At 39.1% G+C, this 14594-nt stretch overlaps 1 long non-coding RNA gene across 1 annotated transcript; it reads left to right on the top strand.

The window, feature by feature from the left end:
* Positions 1-225: 225 nt before the first annotated feature.
* LOC135212282 (uncharacterized) lies at positions 226-14352 on the top strand. The gene is made up of 3 exons (XR_010313845.1): positions 226-694; positions 7177-7256; positions 14236-14352. It is a non-coding gene; the product is annotated as an uncharacterized LOC135212282 (long non-coding RNA).
* The last annotated feature ends 242 nt before the right edge of the window (positions 14353-14594 follow it).

A 14594-nucleotide genomic window follows, 5' to 3' on the forward strand; every position in this document is an offset into this window, starting at 1 on the left:
AGAGAGAGAGAGAGAATGTCCCACAACAAAGTGAAACCTGATACGCGCTCTATTATTGCCAATTCATCGTCTTGAAAGAATCAGCGGTCGTGAGAAATTCGTCTCCGGAAGAAGCATTGTCGTCAGTCCGCCTCTAGGAACCATTTGCAAAGCTAAAAAGAGTTGATATAGTATCTTGTTTTGTAGTCAATAGTATCGATAATCGGTAAGTAAATCGAGAAATTTTTAAGTAAATCGATGACATCCTTTTGAGATTAATAATTTCGAAATCAACGCTGTATATCTGAGGTAGTTTTTGTTTTATAGGAATTATGACGAAATGTCAAGTCATTCAAATCTGTGATTGAGTAATTAAGAGAATTTCAAAACAAGTGCCTATCTATATGATGCAAAGATGACATTTCCTATTAAGAAACTCGTAATTGTTTGAAGAAATCAGTTTTTATCGTTTAAATTGCTTTTAAGGAGACGAACCGGTTTTGTGTCAAGTTGGCTTTATGGATGTTCTGAAACGACTTCAGTTTGTACCAAAACGGCTGAGAAGGAGGAGGAGGAGGAGGAGGAACAACAACAACGACTGAGGAGGAGGAGGAGGAGGGGGAGGAGGAGGAACCACTTGGAACCTAAGTACGTCAGCTGACGTCGAGGTTAAATGCTATTCAACATTCATGACAGGAGTCGACAACTGAACTCGGTAAGTTTATCATGTTCTCCTACTCGGGGAGTAAGCCGTTAAACTGTTGTTGTTGTTGCAGTTGTTGCTGCTGTTCTCGTGGGGTGGGGGGAGGGTGTGTTGTGGTTAGGACAGCCCTAGGGAGGAGCCTAAAAAAGGTCTGACAAAGGTATTTCGCGTCGAGTTAAAGATGCAGGAATTTTAGGATAGGATATTGATGATTTATTTATGAGAATGAAAACGCAAAAAATAAATATCGAACGTGTTAAACAGTGCAGAAAAATAATTTCTGATAAAATATAGCATATTTTTAATCTCCGTTGGTGAAACGGCACACTATTTCGTTTAGTTAGAAGGTAAAAAATATCCTGTCGGTCGCTCAAGGTTGGAGATGAGTTTGCAAAAATATTTTGCATTCGGTCAAAAAACCATTTTTCCCGTAAACACTACGGTTACTGTAGGCCTTATGCATGCTTAGTGTCAATGCATGAATATGTATGTAGGAATAGGTCAACAGATTTACACAGGAATTGTCTGAATTTTTTTTTTTACCAGAATCTTAAATATACAATGACAGGGTCAGGAACCTTCTTGTTAAACCCAGATTTCAAGCACGTTTTTTGGCAATAACTCTGTAATGAACACTCATATCAGTACGAGATTTTGCTATAGTGTATTACACCCAGTGCCGTAATTTATAAGAGTATCATGAATCCCTAATCGTAAAGAATAAAGACACTTGTCCCTGTACTAAGAGGCAAATACTCGATTTTCCAGAAATGGATACGAACACAACAGTAAAGAGCTCCGCCTGCCCTCTCCCCCCACCTCCACCGCCACCCCCCTCCGTCTTCTCTCTCTCTCTCTCTCTCTCTGTGAAATTTGCTTCAGTTTAACTTTATCTTGTATTTTATTCTATCTATACCCAAAATAAACATTCATGACGTAAAAATATGTGCGTCGGTATAATCAAGGCTTTAACTCTAATGAATGTCCGGTAGAAATACTCAATTTTTATTTGTAACACAGAGTAACTATAACCAGTTACCTATTCAAACCAATCTGAAGGCAATTAGCGGCTTTCTTATGGCTAAAAAAGTTTTAAAAGTTGCGTGACAAACGCATTTCTGCAACCATGCCGACAGTTAGGTTCAGTGGTGTCCACTCTTCTTCACCTTCGTATTACAAGTACTATATTGCTGATACCCTGAGCCCAAATGTGGATTACGAAGAAGGTAACTAACCACAAGAGAGAGAGAGAGAGAAATGAGCTGATCGATGCATAAATAAATCAGTCAACTGGCAGCTAACAACCGACTTCGTTAGATATATAGATAGAAAAAAATACAAAAGTTTAAACTGAAGCAACTTTCAGAGAGAGAGAGTGAGAGAAGGGAAGGTGAGGGAAGGAAGACGGAGGAAGGTGGGGGGAGAGGGTAGGCGGAGCTCTTTAATGTTGTGTTCGAATCCATTTCTGGCTAATCGAGTTTTTGCCTCTTTGTAGTACAAGGACAGGTGTCTTTATTCTTTACAATTAGTGATTCGTGGTAATCTTATAAATTACGGCACTGGGTGTAATACACTCGTATTGATAAGAGTGTTCATTACAGAATTATTGCCAAAAAACGTGCTTGCACTGTCTGTGAAACCCATAGTGGATTTGCCGTGCTAAATATATTTTATGTAGTTATCCATCCTGTGCTTCTCATTTGTCCACAATGCCTGTTTATGCAACATGAACTAGGTAGGATGTCAACTGGTTTCTAGCGGTAATTAGTATGGTTTTTACTCTGCCATTCGTTGCTTGATAGACCAAAGCTATATAGTGACCAGAGGCTCCCAGTATGTCGTTGTTATGACAGCATCTCAGTGTTATTATTATTATTATTATTATTATTATTATTATTATTATTATTATTATTATTTATTTATTTATTTTTTTGTTTGCTCTATCACAGTCCAACCTCGACTGGGTGGTATTTATAGTGTGGGGTTCCGGGTTGCATCCTGCCTCCTTAGGAGTACATCACTTTTCTTACTATGTGCGCCGTTTCTAGGATCACACTCTTCTGCATGAGTCCTGGAGCTACTTCAGCCTCTAGTTTTTCTAGATTCCTTTTCAGGGATCTTGGGATCGTGCCTAGTGCTCCTATGATTATGGGTACGATTTCCACTGGCATATCCCATATCCTTCTTATTTCTATTTTCAGATCTTGATACTTATCCATTTTTTCTCTCTCTTTCTCTTCAACTCTGGTGTCCCATGGTATTGTGACATCAATGAGTGATACTTTCCTCTTGATTTTGTCAATCAACGTCATGTCTGGTCTATTTGCACGTATCACCCTATCTGTTCTGATACCATAGTCCCAGAGGATCTTTGCGTGATCGTTTTCTATCACTCCTTCAGGTTGGTGTTCGTACCACTTATTACTGCAAGGTAGCTGATGCTTCTTACACAGGCTCCAGTGGAGGGCTTTTGCCACTGAATCATGCCTCTTTTTGTACTAGTTCTGTGCAAGTGCCGGACATTCGCTTGCTATGTGGTTTATGGTTTCATTTTTCGTATTGCACTTCCTACATATGGGAGAGATGTTATTTCCGTCTATCGTTCTTTGAACATATTTGGTTCTTAGGGCCTGATCTTGTGCCACTGTTATCATTCCTTCAGTTTCCTTCTTTAGCTCTCCCCTCTGTAGCCATTGCCACGGGTCATTGCTGGCTAGTTCTTTAGTCTGTCTCATGTATTGTCCGTGCATTGGTTTGTTGTGCCAGTCCTCTGTTCTGTCTGTCATTCTCCTGTGTCTGTATATTTCTGGGTCTTCGTCTACTTTTAATAGTCCTTCTTCCCATGCACTCTTTAGCCACTCGTCTTCACTGGTTTTCAGATATTGCCCCAGTGCTCTGTTCTCGATGTTGACGCAGTCCTCTATGCTCAGTAGTCCTCTCCCTCCTTCCTTTCGTGTTATGTATAGTCTGTCTGTATTTGCTCTTGGGTGTAGTGCTTTGTGTATTGTCATATGTTTCCTGATCTATGCTGCGGAGTTCTGCCTTTGTCCATTCCACAATTCCTGTGCTGTATCTGATTACTGGCACTGCCCATGTGTTTATGGCTTTTATCATATTTGCGGCGTTGAGTTTTGACTTGAGTATCGCCTTGAGTCTCTGCATATATTCTTTCCTGATCGTGTCCTTCATCTCTTGGTGTTTTATATCCCCTCCTTCCATTATTCCCAGGTATTTGTATCTAGTCCCTTCAGTTCTTGTTACTTTGCCCTTTTGTATGTTGACTAAGTCGTATTTTTCTGTTCCAAACTCCATCCTGATGTCCCCAGATACAATCCTTACAGTCTTGATTAGGGTATCTCTTTCCTTGATGCTCTTACCATACAGCTTGATGTCGTCCATGAACATCAGATGGTTGATTCTGTTGCCTCTTGTCTTGAGTTGGTACCCGGCATCTATCTTCTGTAGTACTTTTGTCATGGGAATCATGGCTACTACGAAGAGTAGTGGGGACAGTGAGTCGCCCTGGAAGATCCTCTCCTGATATTAACCTCTGCTAGTCTTATTCCAGAGCTTGTAAGTATTATATTCCAGTTGCGCATTGTATTTTTGAGGAAGCTGATGGTGTTTTCCTCTGCCCCATATATTTTCAGGCATTCTATTAGCCATGTGTGTGGTATCATGTCGAAGGCTTTCTTATAGTCTATCCATGCCATGCTTAGGTTGGTTTTCCTTCTCCTACTGCTCTTCATTACCATTTTGTCTGTCAGGAGCTGGTCTTTTGTGCCCCTACACTTCCTTCTGCAGCCTTTCTGTTGGTGGGGGATGGTGTTTGTCTCCTCTAGGTAGTTGTATAGCCTTTCACTGATGATACCTGTTAGTAACTTCCACATTATTGGTAGGCAGGTGATAAGCCTGTAGTTACTGGCTATATTTCCCTTACTCTTGTCTTTTTGTACTAAGGATGTCCTTCCTGTGGTCATCCATTTGGGTGTATGGTGATTTGAGATACAATGCTGGAGTTGTTATGCTATTCGTGGGTGTACGGCCTTGAAGTTTTTGATCCAGTATCCATGGACTTCATCGGGACCTGGGGCTTTCCAGTTTGGCATTTTCTTTAGTTGGTGTCTGACTGTGTCTGTCGTGATCTCTGTGATTCTTTGTTTTATTCTCCCTGTTTCTTCTTCCTTAACACCGGATTGCTCCATATGTTTTCCCAGTCTCTTACTTGGTTCGGCTTCAGGAATTTCTGGGTGGTTGTGTTCCCCTCTTAGTTGGCTGTATAGTCTTTTCTGGTTAGTTCCGAATAGTTTGTTCTGTTGGTATCCCTTATTCCTGTTCATGTACCGTTGGATCTTATGTGCTTTGGCCTTAAGCCTCTGTTTTACATCTTCTATTGTGTTGTTTATTCCCCTCTCTAGTACTTTGTATTTCTCGTTGAGTTCCTCCCTTATTTTCTTGCTTCTTAGCATTTTTTCTGCCATCTCTTTCAGTTTACTCAAGTCAGATCTCCTCACCATGATTTACTTTTCCAGGCGCCTTTTCCAAGGAGGTTGGTGTTTGGGTTTTTATGTTGGGTTGGGTTGTTGCTGGGTGGTGGTTGGTGTTTCGTATCCCCATCAGTTCTGCTACTAATCTTGCTCCTGCATATGCCAAGTTTATTTGTTTCTGTGATACTGGTGGTGTGTATTATGCCCATTATTTCATTGACCTCACTTGTTTTCTCCCTTAATTTCTTGGCGTTGTAGGCTTTCATGAAGGGGATCTTTGTTCTCTCTGTATCTGGTTCCATCCATTGTCTAATCTTTTCTACCCATTCTGTCCTCTCTGTTACTTCTTCGGTGTTTCTTCGTGTGTCGTTGTTTGATACCTCATCATCCCTGTCGTCTTCTGTGGCATCGTCTCTCAGTTCGTCTTCGTGTAATTCGTTTTCTTGTGACATTTCCCTTTCCAGTTCTCCTCTTTCTGTTGGGGAGAGCAATTCTTTATCTTTGTTTCTTATTTGGTCTGCCAGCCTCTGTTCTGTTTGGGGGGTGTTATTCCTCTCATTCCAGATTTGACCAAACCTTCTCCCTATATCCTCTCTCCATCGGTTGCTTCAGATGTAGCATCTCCATATTTCCTTATTTGAGTCTACATTTCCATTTCATTCCTTTGGTTTGCTTCTGTAGCTCCAATCTCAGGCTGTTGGTTACTGTCGTTGTGGTGGTCAGTTGCTGGATGACGACCTCCAAGTACCTGGCCGTCTTCCCCTTCAATTGGGTTGAATACCTGGCTGCCCAACGAAGCTCCTCTGTTGCCAGAGGTTCCATTTACGTCGCTTGTCCGTTTTATTGCCTTCATTTCCTTCCATCATTGCTGAGTTTTTTGCTATTTAACCCATAGCTGGGGACCCTACCCCATCAGGGATAAGTACTCATTTACAGCTGAGTAGACTGAGGAAATTATGGTAAAGATCATTTACCCAAGGAATCCAACGCCGAGGAGAGCGGTCACCCATCCAACTACTGACCAGCCCAATGTTGCTTAACCTGTCGATTGACGACCTAACCCACTCTGCCACGGCGCCACACATTATTATTATTATTATTATTATTATTATTATTATTATTATTATTATTATTATTATTATTATTATTATTATTATTATTATTATTATTATTATTATTATTATTATTCTTCAGAAAATAAGCCTTATGTCTGGCAGAAAGAAGGAGGGTATTTGTTGTCATAACCTGGTTGTTAGTTTGGTCAGAGAATAAAACTTTAGTAAATCGACATAGGCCTAATTCCAAGGTCTTCGCCGCCTCCTTCGAAGTACAGATAACAAAATCACTGTCAGACTGATTTGCATGTGACTTCACGAATAATCATTTTCTATATGGAAAGGTCTTCAAAAGTGACTGATCTCTTACTCAGGTCAACTTGATTGAAGTTGGTGAATGCAGTACATTGAGAAATCCTTTGGAATAGGCTGGGAATAAGTTTTGACTGGAACAACTCGTTGGTATAGTAGGCTATGCGTTTTTGGAGAAACTGGTGAGGATTAAAAGAGAGTAATACCTTCCATTTTCTGTTTGTGGCCTCGTGTTTGTATACATTCCTTGGACAGTCCTGTTCTGTGAAATTTAGATGAAATAAACCCTGTCACATCTCGACACTTGGGAGGTTAAGAATGATTTGAGAAACTATGAAGGAATTTGTCAGTTTGTCCAGAATCCAGATCATGTAGTCAATTTAAATTGTATTCAATACCACAGGACGGGAACAAGAAACATTTAAGAGCGGGTATTGAGGATATTCTTAAGAACAGCTCAGTTCTTTAATTATAACAAACCACAGAGAGAGATTATCATCGCCTCATAGCAACTTCAAAGGAATTATGAGGTCCCGTTGCTCTATTAATGGGAGACGTATATGTTCATAATTGAATATTACTCGTATTGAGCCTCCTGTTTCCCGTAATAAGTATCTAATAGAGAAAATTTTCGTTACAGATGATGTATTGCTTCAAGTTCTACCGCAGCTATTTCGATGATCCAAGTTGTTTCAGTACTACATCCATGAAGACGATTAGGTACAGCTCACAGTTCGCCAGGGTCGAACCATTTAAGTTACCGTACAAAACAGAAAAAAGGCGCAGTATCTCTTCATTTATATAGAGCCATTGATAGATACTACAGCAGAGAATTAAGAATGTTCCTCAGTAAAGCTCCATTTGTTACGTGGTCTATTACTACGAACGTATTTTGAAATTAATTGAACTCTGGAGTAAGCGTTGTCGACAGTCGGTTTTTACAAACCATTTGGCCAAGACTTTTATTATTATCAGTACTTTTTATTGTTTGTTATTCAATGAGTAAATTAGGATAGCAAATGCAGTCAATTAAATACAATAGCCTAGGAAATTCTTGTTTGCAAAATGAACACTGTAGGTTAAGATATCATCATTATAGCTGAAAGTAGAGGAAAAACCCCATATAGACTCCACTTTTCTAGCCCCCCCCAAGGGGCGTGGCTACCCCCTCCCCCTCCTGATAAGCTCATGTACGTACGTGAGGCCTAAAATGGGGCGGGGCAACCCCCCAAACCCCCAAAAGGGGCGTGGCCACCCTGACCCCATATAGACTCCACTATTCTGGGTGGCGTGTCCACCCCTGACCCCAAATTGACTCCATTGGTATTATAAGCTCATGTACGTACAGTTGGACACAGGTTTCCCTGGTACACCTTCTTGAGGGACTTCAAAAAATTATATGGTAACAGTGGTTACTGAGGGGGATGGGGGGAGGACTCTTCCTCTCTTAGCAAGAGTTCCACCAATAAGCTCTGGAATTATTTCAGTAGGAGGAGTCATTAGGCATGGTTGGAGAAACACACACACACACACACACGGAATAAAAAAAAAAAAAAGAAATCTGGGCAGGGTATAGCGCTGTAACCAAGATTACTGTCTCACTTTTGATATAAGTTTGTTTATTAAGATTCCATTTAACTTTCGTCTAAGTCGTTCTCTTACCACCGTGTCTGTTATTATATTTCGGTCATATTCATTACGCAGTACTTAAAATTGATAAAAAATCTAGTTTATATTGGTATTGGAGAGAATCACGAACATCATAACAGGATATTTTAAACCTTGTCAGTAAGCCAAGTTTATAGTATCGGGTTTTGCAGTGCTTTCTACCCAATAAATATAATAGGAAGCTATAAAGAGAAGCGCAGCAACACTTCATTGAACATACCCAAAAAACTCAGTGAACGTGTTTTAAGCGTCCGACACCTTAGCTCCTCTCTCCTCTCCTCTCCCCTCCTATTAGCTACTTTAAAGTGACATGTCATCTAGAAACTGCCACTGCGACTAAGTATGCACCCTTTAATCTTGACTAAACCAATATATGCATATATATTTTTTCGGGGGGCGGGGGGAGTGGTGTCGGGGATAGAGTTCTTGTTGTTAAGCCGTCTTACAGGTTTTGGAATTCTAAAATGTAATTCAAACTGACAAGCTTCTTGCTTTTGCTGTACGATGTCCTCAGGCCTGGGCTTTTGGACTACAACTGAAAATGGGTGGGGTAATAGGGGTAGGGGTAGGGGTAAGGTGGGCCTGGATAGAGTGTATGGCTAACGAAAAGCTCCACTTGAAATATTTTCTTGTTTATCTTTAATGCTTGCGTGTTTTAGTGGTTTATCCTAATATATAATATTGTACTGTCGATTTTCTGAATACAACAACATTTGCAAGAAGAAGGATTGGGTTAAACTCACTCTCTCTTGTAAATACATATAGAATGAAAAGGAGAGAGAGAGAGAGAGAGAGAGAGAGAGAGAGAGAGAGAGAGCGGAGAGATATGAGAGAGATAGAGAGAGAGAGAGACTAGACGTTTACTAAGGAATCAAAATGAAAACTACTAGGACAGAAAAATTCCACTACATGTAATGGAAACCATTCCCATATGGTAAACTTAATTCGTTTGTACCAATGATAAACAATTGTTGATATTCAGAGGTTTCATGTATTCATGGTTGGGTTTGTATTCCCTCTTGAATATACTGTAGAGGTTATTCCCTACACGCCGTTCATTACAATAACTATTACATGATATGGATAAACATATCTACTTGACTTATATTTTCTAATATATTAATTGTGATACACGTTTTAATGTCATACGGACAGAAATTCCTTTTGCTCTTATTATCATTCGTGTGAGGATAAGAGACAGACGTCTTTATTGTTAAACAGCCCCTTCAGTCATTTACCTGTCCATTGTGGAAAGAGCTATTTGGAGAAATGTAGTTTGATGATATTGTCCTAGGGTTCTCTTTTTAGATAATTTTTTAAGAAAAAATCAGGATAGCGAAATTCCCTTTAGTTATTGAACTCCTTTAAAATATCAAATTCACCTTTCTAATAAATAAATTATAATAATCATGACCTTGGAGCTAAAACGATATGCATAGGTCCTGTTTACGATTTTTTTTTTTTTTTTTTTTTTTACATCATACGACATGGAAGTTCAACGGAAGCCATGGGGTAATCCAAATACACACACTCAATTTTTACATTTATTTTCAATATTAGTGAGAATCCAGGCACCTTCCTTCTAGATCACCTCTTGCAATCTGGTTAGGGCATAGAAGATTCATGGTTTTCTGACGATCTGTGGTCGGTTGTGGAAGAGTTTCCATTGTGTTCCCAGAGGTTCATAAGTTGATCTGGTCTCCTCTCCCTCTCAGGCTCCCAACATTTTACCAAATTAGCCTAAATATTCTCAGTGAGGTTCATGTCTGTATCCTTACTTGGCCAGTCAAGCAACTGCAGATCCTCTCGACCTTGAAACCATTCCTGGACTATTCTGGCCGTATGGATGGGGCAGCGGTCGTGAATGAAAATGACAGGAGCAGGTGGGGAGGAATAATTCCGCTGTTGAAGTGAAAGAAGTTAGAAATCATGAAGAATTTCAATGGATTTTTCACCAGGTGAACCCCTCACTCAGCCTCCGGGTGATTGTCTGCCATATAATGTAAGAAGATCCAGCCCCACACGTTTACTGTGACATGCCCATTCCTGGTCACCTCGTAAATTTCTTCTGTAGTATCTGAAGGGAAAAAATCTAATTTTCAACAATTTATGCTTTGCTTTTCATAATAGGGAATATAATTCTATATCTTTTGGGGAAATAAAATGCTAAGTAACAACCCTTGCAATAAGTTAAGAATGTTTATTCATCTGCAAGGATTAATACTTATAATATCATTAACTTTGATCTGCAACAGTCCGTTATGATATGATATTCTTTAATTCAGTAAACAGGCTGTACTCTGTATTATAAGTTTGCCTACGTGATTAACCATAACATTAATAATGTATTTGCTTAATGCCTGAAAGCTGGCCATAGTAGAACTAATGGGGGTTTTTTAATGAAGAATTTTTATTTTCACACTTCTCGTGGCAATATAATTCAATTAGCGGAAAATACATGGTTATTGACAAAATTATCTTTTGATTATAATATTACCCTTGCTTATAATTATTATAGTCTGACTGTTATTAATGACTTTAGACTCACATTATATTACTCGGTCTTCAGTTATGTATTCTGCCGTGACTTCTGCTAGTAAAAGACCTTTCGTCACTGCATACGACTCGAGACCAAAATTCCATATCCTCCCCCACAAACTGTTGAACGAAGGCAAGCCTATCAGCACGATGCCGAGAAATTCCTTCTTGGCAGGAATTCTATGAGGTATTCCTGCCTCATACAGACGTCTTCGCACCGTCATAGCCTAAACATTTAATGCCAGACGTTCACAAATAGTAATAGTATTGGCAAAAGGAGCTTCTTATGCTGCTCGTCGAATGTCGTCGTTATCCTAACGGGTGGTCATTCGTGGTGGAGGTCTTCGAACTGAAATACGTAATTAACATGCAGATACCTAGATAATCAAGATTAATTATAGCCTGTTTACTTATGGGAACGCTATTTGGTATTCTGGGAAGTAAAGAGAAAGAATCACTATTTGAGTTCAACAGGACCAAGGCAACTGTAATTTAGGTTTCATAATTTCACGGGTTTATAAGGTTTATAGTTTAAAAAAATAATAAATAAATGAAATAAATAAATGCTATCCAAAGTCGGTCAATTTCCCAGTCTATGCGTGCCTCCTTTTCCATTTATTTACTGTTGTAGGGGAGACGTCAAGACGCTGTGCAACAACACGCATTGAAAGCCCACTTTCTTGTAGAGCGACGATCTGTGCCCGGAGAACAATATGTTGCTGTTCATTTGGAGACTATAATGAATACTACTAGCAGAGGACAGAAGCCCTATCAAAATTTATACAACACCTCAGTCTAGCCATGATTGGGTGACAAACTTGTTAGCGTGTAATAGAGGTGCTGTAGCAGTGATATCGTTATCACCGAACAAAGTGATATATTAAATCACACGATTACTGGGACTGATTGATTCATTGGCTGTTACTGGCATTGCAACATCTCAGGTCATTACTGTCATTGTTAATTGTCTGTTTGAAACACTGTTTACTAAAGGTGGTGCTGTTCCTCTCTTAACGTGAATTCCACTAATCAGCTTTCGAACAAGTATTAATCCTCATAGATGAATAAACATTATCTTAATGCAGGGGTTGTTACTTAGCATTACATTTCACCAAACGATATATCATTATTTTCCCTTTTACGGAAAGCAACGCGTAAATTGTAAAAAATTTAGATTGTTTTCCTTCAGATACCACCGAGGAAACATTTACGAAGTGACGAGGAGTGGCTTGTAACAGTAAACGTATGGGCCTGGATTTCCTTACATGGTATATGTGATATCACCTAGACTGAAGGGTTTCACCAATAAAAAATACGTTAAAATTCTTCAGGATTTCTTCCTCCCTTCACTTCACCAGCGGAATTATCCCTTTCCACCTAGTCCTGTCATTTTCATTCATGACGGCTGCCCCATCCATACGACCAGAATAGTCCAGGAATGGTTTCAAGATAGAGAGGATTTGAATTGGTTGCCTGGCCAAATAAGGGTGCAGAACCACATAGATCCCGAGAAAGATAAAGTCGATTTATTAAAGATTGAACAATTCACAGGTGCCCCGAGAAAAGCCGATGTGCAGTGGAAAAATCGCTGAATTTCTAATCAGTTTTCTCCCATGTATACATAAAAATTTTTTTATTTTTTTATTTTGTTCCCCATTATTTTTGTTTTATGCTCATCCATTTCGTATGAAGTAGCTATTGGTCGCATATCTTAGTAATAAGCTGGTTAGGGGTAATTACGTTTGCTTTATGTCTATTACAATTAGAATCATAATTACCTGACCTGTTATCGAATTACAATTACAACTTCAATAATACTGAAATACAAAACTTAAATATTGGAAAAAAATTTTCACAAAACTTTTTGCACAAAAAAAGGAAATAAATGTAATAAAACAATTTTTAGAATTGGTAGCTGGCTTGTTAAGACTCTCCCTTCATAATATAATAAATAAATTGGGTAGCGACTCAAAACATCTCTATTGCATTTGGTTAAGATGAGTTTACGAAAAGTAAGAGGGCTGCTCTAGGATAACAATTTCAAATAAAGTATTTTATTATTTGAACTTTTCAGTTACAATTACAATTACCATTAAGTATAAGTAAAAAAACAACCGCAATTACAGTTAACGTATAATTAAAAACATTTCATATAAAAGGTAATGTTTATTTGTAATTGGTAAAGCTCTCTTACTGTGGGTTTCACAGACAGTGCAGTCACGTTTTTGGTCAATAACGCTGTAATGAAGACTGGTATCAGTACGAGATTTTGCTATAATTTTTCGGTATAATCAAGGCTTTAACTCTAATGAATGTCCGGTAAAAATGCTCAATTTTTATTTGTAACACATAGAGCAACTGTGACCAGTTACCTATTCAAACCAATCTGTAGGCAATTGGGGGCTCTCTCTTTGCTAAAAAAAAAAAGTTGAAAAGTTGCGTGACAAACGGATTTCTGCTACCATGCCGACAGTTATGTTCCTAGGCGGCCATCTCTTCTTCACCTTCGTAATACAAGCATATGGCTGATGCCCTGAGTCCTAATGAAGATTGCGAAGGAGGTAACCAAGCACAAGTATAACAGTAGCTTTACCATCAATTACAGTATCTATCGTTCTACTAGAGTGAGAGATATCTCCACCATACATGCAGATATCTCTCACTCTAATAATTATATTCATTTACTCCTTACCCAAGTCAATAGTCACTAAAGAAAAAAAAAACCAATTTGACCTTAAGATAAAAATAGTAATAGCTACTACTACTGCTGATGCTGCTGATGCTAAGAATAATAGTAAAACACAAAAAGATGCTATATTACTGGTTATTATTATTAATAAATAATTAATATTGTTCCCTTGTTTTCAACGGAGACCAAAAGTAATATATCCATGCCTAAGGTAAGGTAGTACGGTACGGAATTTGCACATTTTTTCCGTACCTGAACTATACCGTACCGTACTTTGGTAAAATTGTCGTTGCGTAATTCCGTACCGTACACATAGGCTAAATATCAACTGTGCCGTACCGTACCGTAATGCCAGCCTTGCTGGCAGGTAACAACCGAGTGAATCGTTAGATATAAACAACAATGTAAATTATTATTATTAGATTAGATAGATTGATAAATAAAAAAAAATCGTACAAAATATACTTAAACTGAAGTAACATTCAGAGAGAGAGAGGAGGGAGGGGGAGGGGAGGTGAGGGAAGGAAGAGGAAGGGGGGTGGAAGTGGGGGTTGGACGGAGAGGGTAGGAGAAGTATTTTTTTTTTAATGTTGTGTTCATATCCATTTCTGGCTAATCGAGCCTTTGGCCTCTTCGTACAGGACAAGTGTCTATTCTTTATAATTTGTGATTCATGCTACTCATAAATTTCGGTACCGGTGCATTACACTAGCAAAATCTCGTACTTATAGGAATCTTAGTTACAGAGAAATATATATATATATGATTTATATTATACACCCCCATTTTTTTTCTCTCATTCAGATATGAACCCCGTAACATCGTTGAGGTGGTTCGATCCGGCCATGTCACCTGCAACGTATGGGGCTGGGTGTGTGTGCATGGTATGGGTGATGAGTTCCGTATCGAGGGACGATTTACAGCAGCTAAGTATGTTTGACGTCTGTCTCTGCAAACCTCCTTCTTGCCTTCGTTACGAGAAAGGAATTTTCCCTTCCACCAGGGCCCATCCTGTTCACACTGCTCACGTTGTTCAAGAGTGGTTTGCCAGACAGGATAACCTGCTTCTTCTTGAATGGCCGAGCAAAGGAGCAGATATGAATGTGATTGAACACGTGTGGGCCCAGATTGTGAACACATGGAAAATGGAACATGAGAGAACA

The sequence above is a fragment of the Macrobrachium nipponense genome, chromosome 19 (genome assembly GCF_015104395.2).
Source record: "Macrobrachium nipponense isolate FS-2020 chromosome 19, ASM1510439v2, whole genome shotgun sequence".
Lineage (NCBI taxonomy): Eukaryota > Metazoa > Arthropoda > Malacostraca > Decapoda > Palaemonidae > Macrobrachium > Macrobrachium nipponense.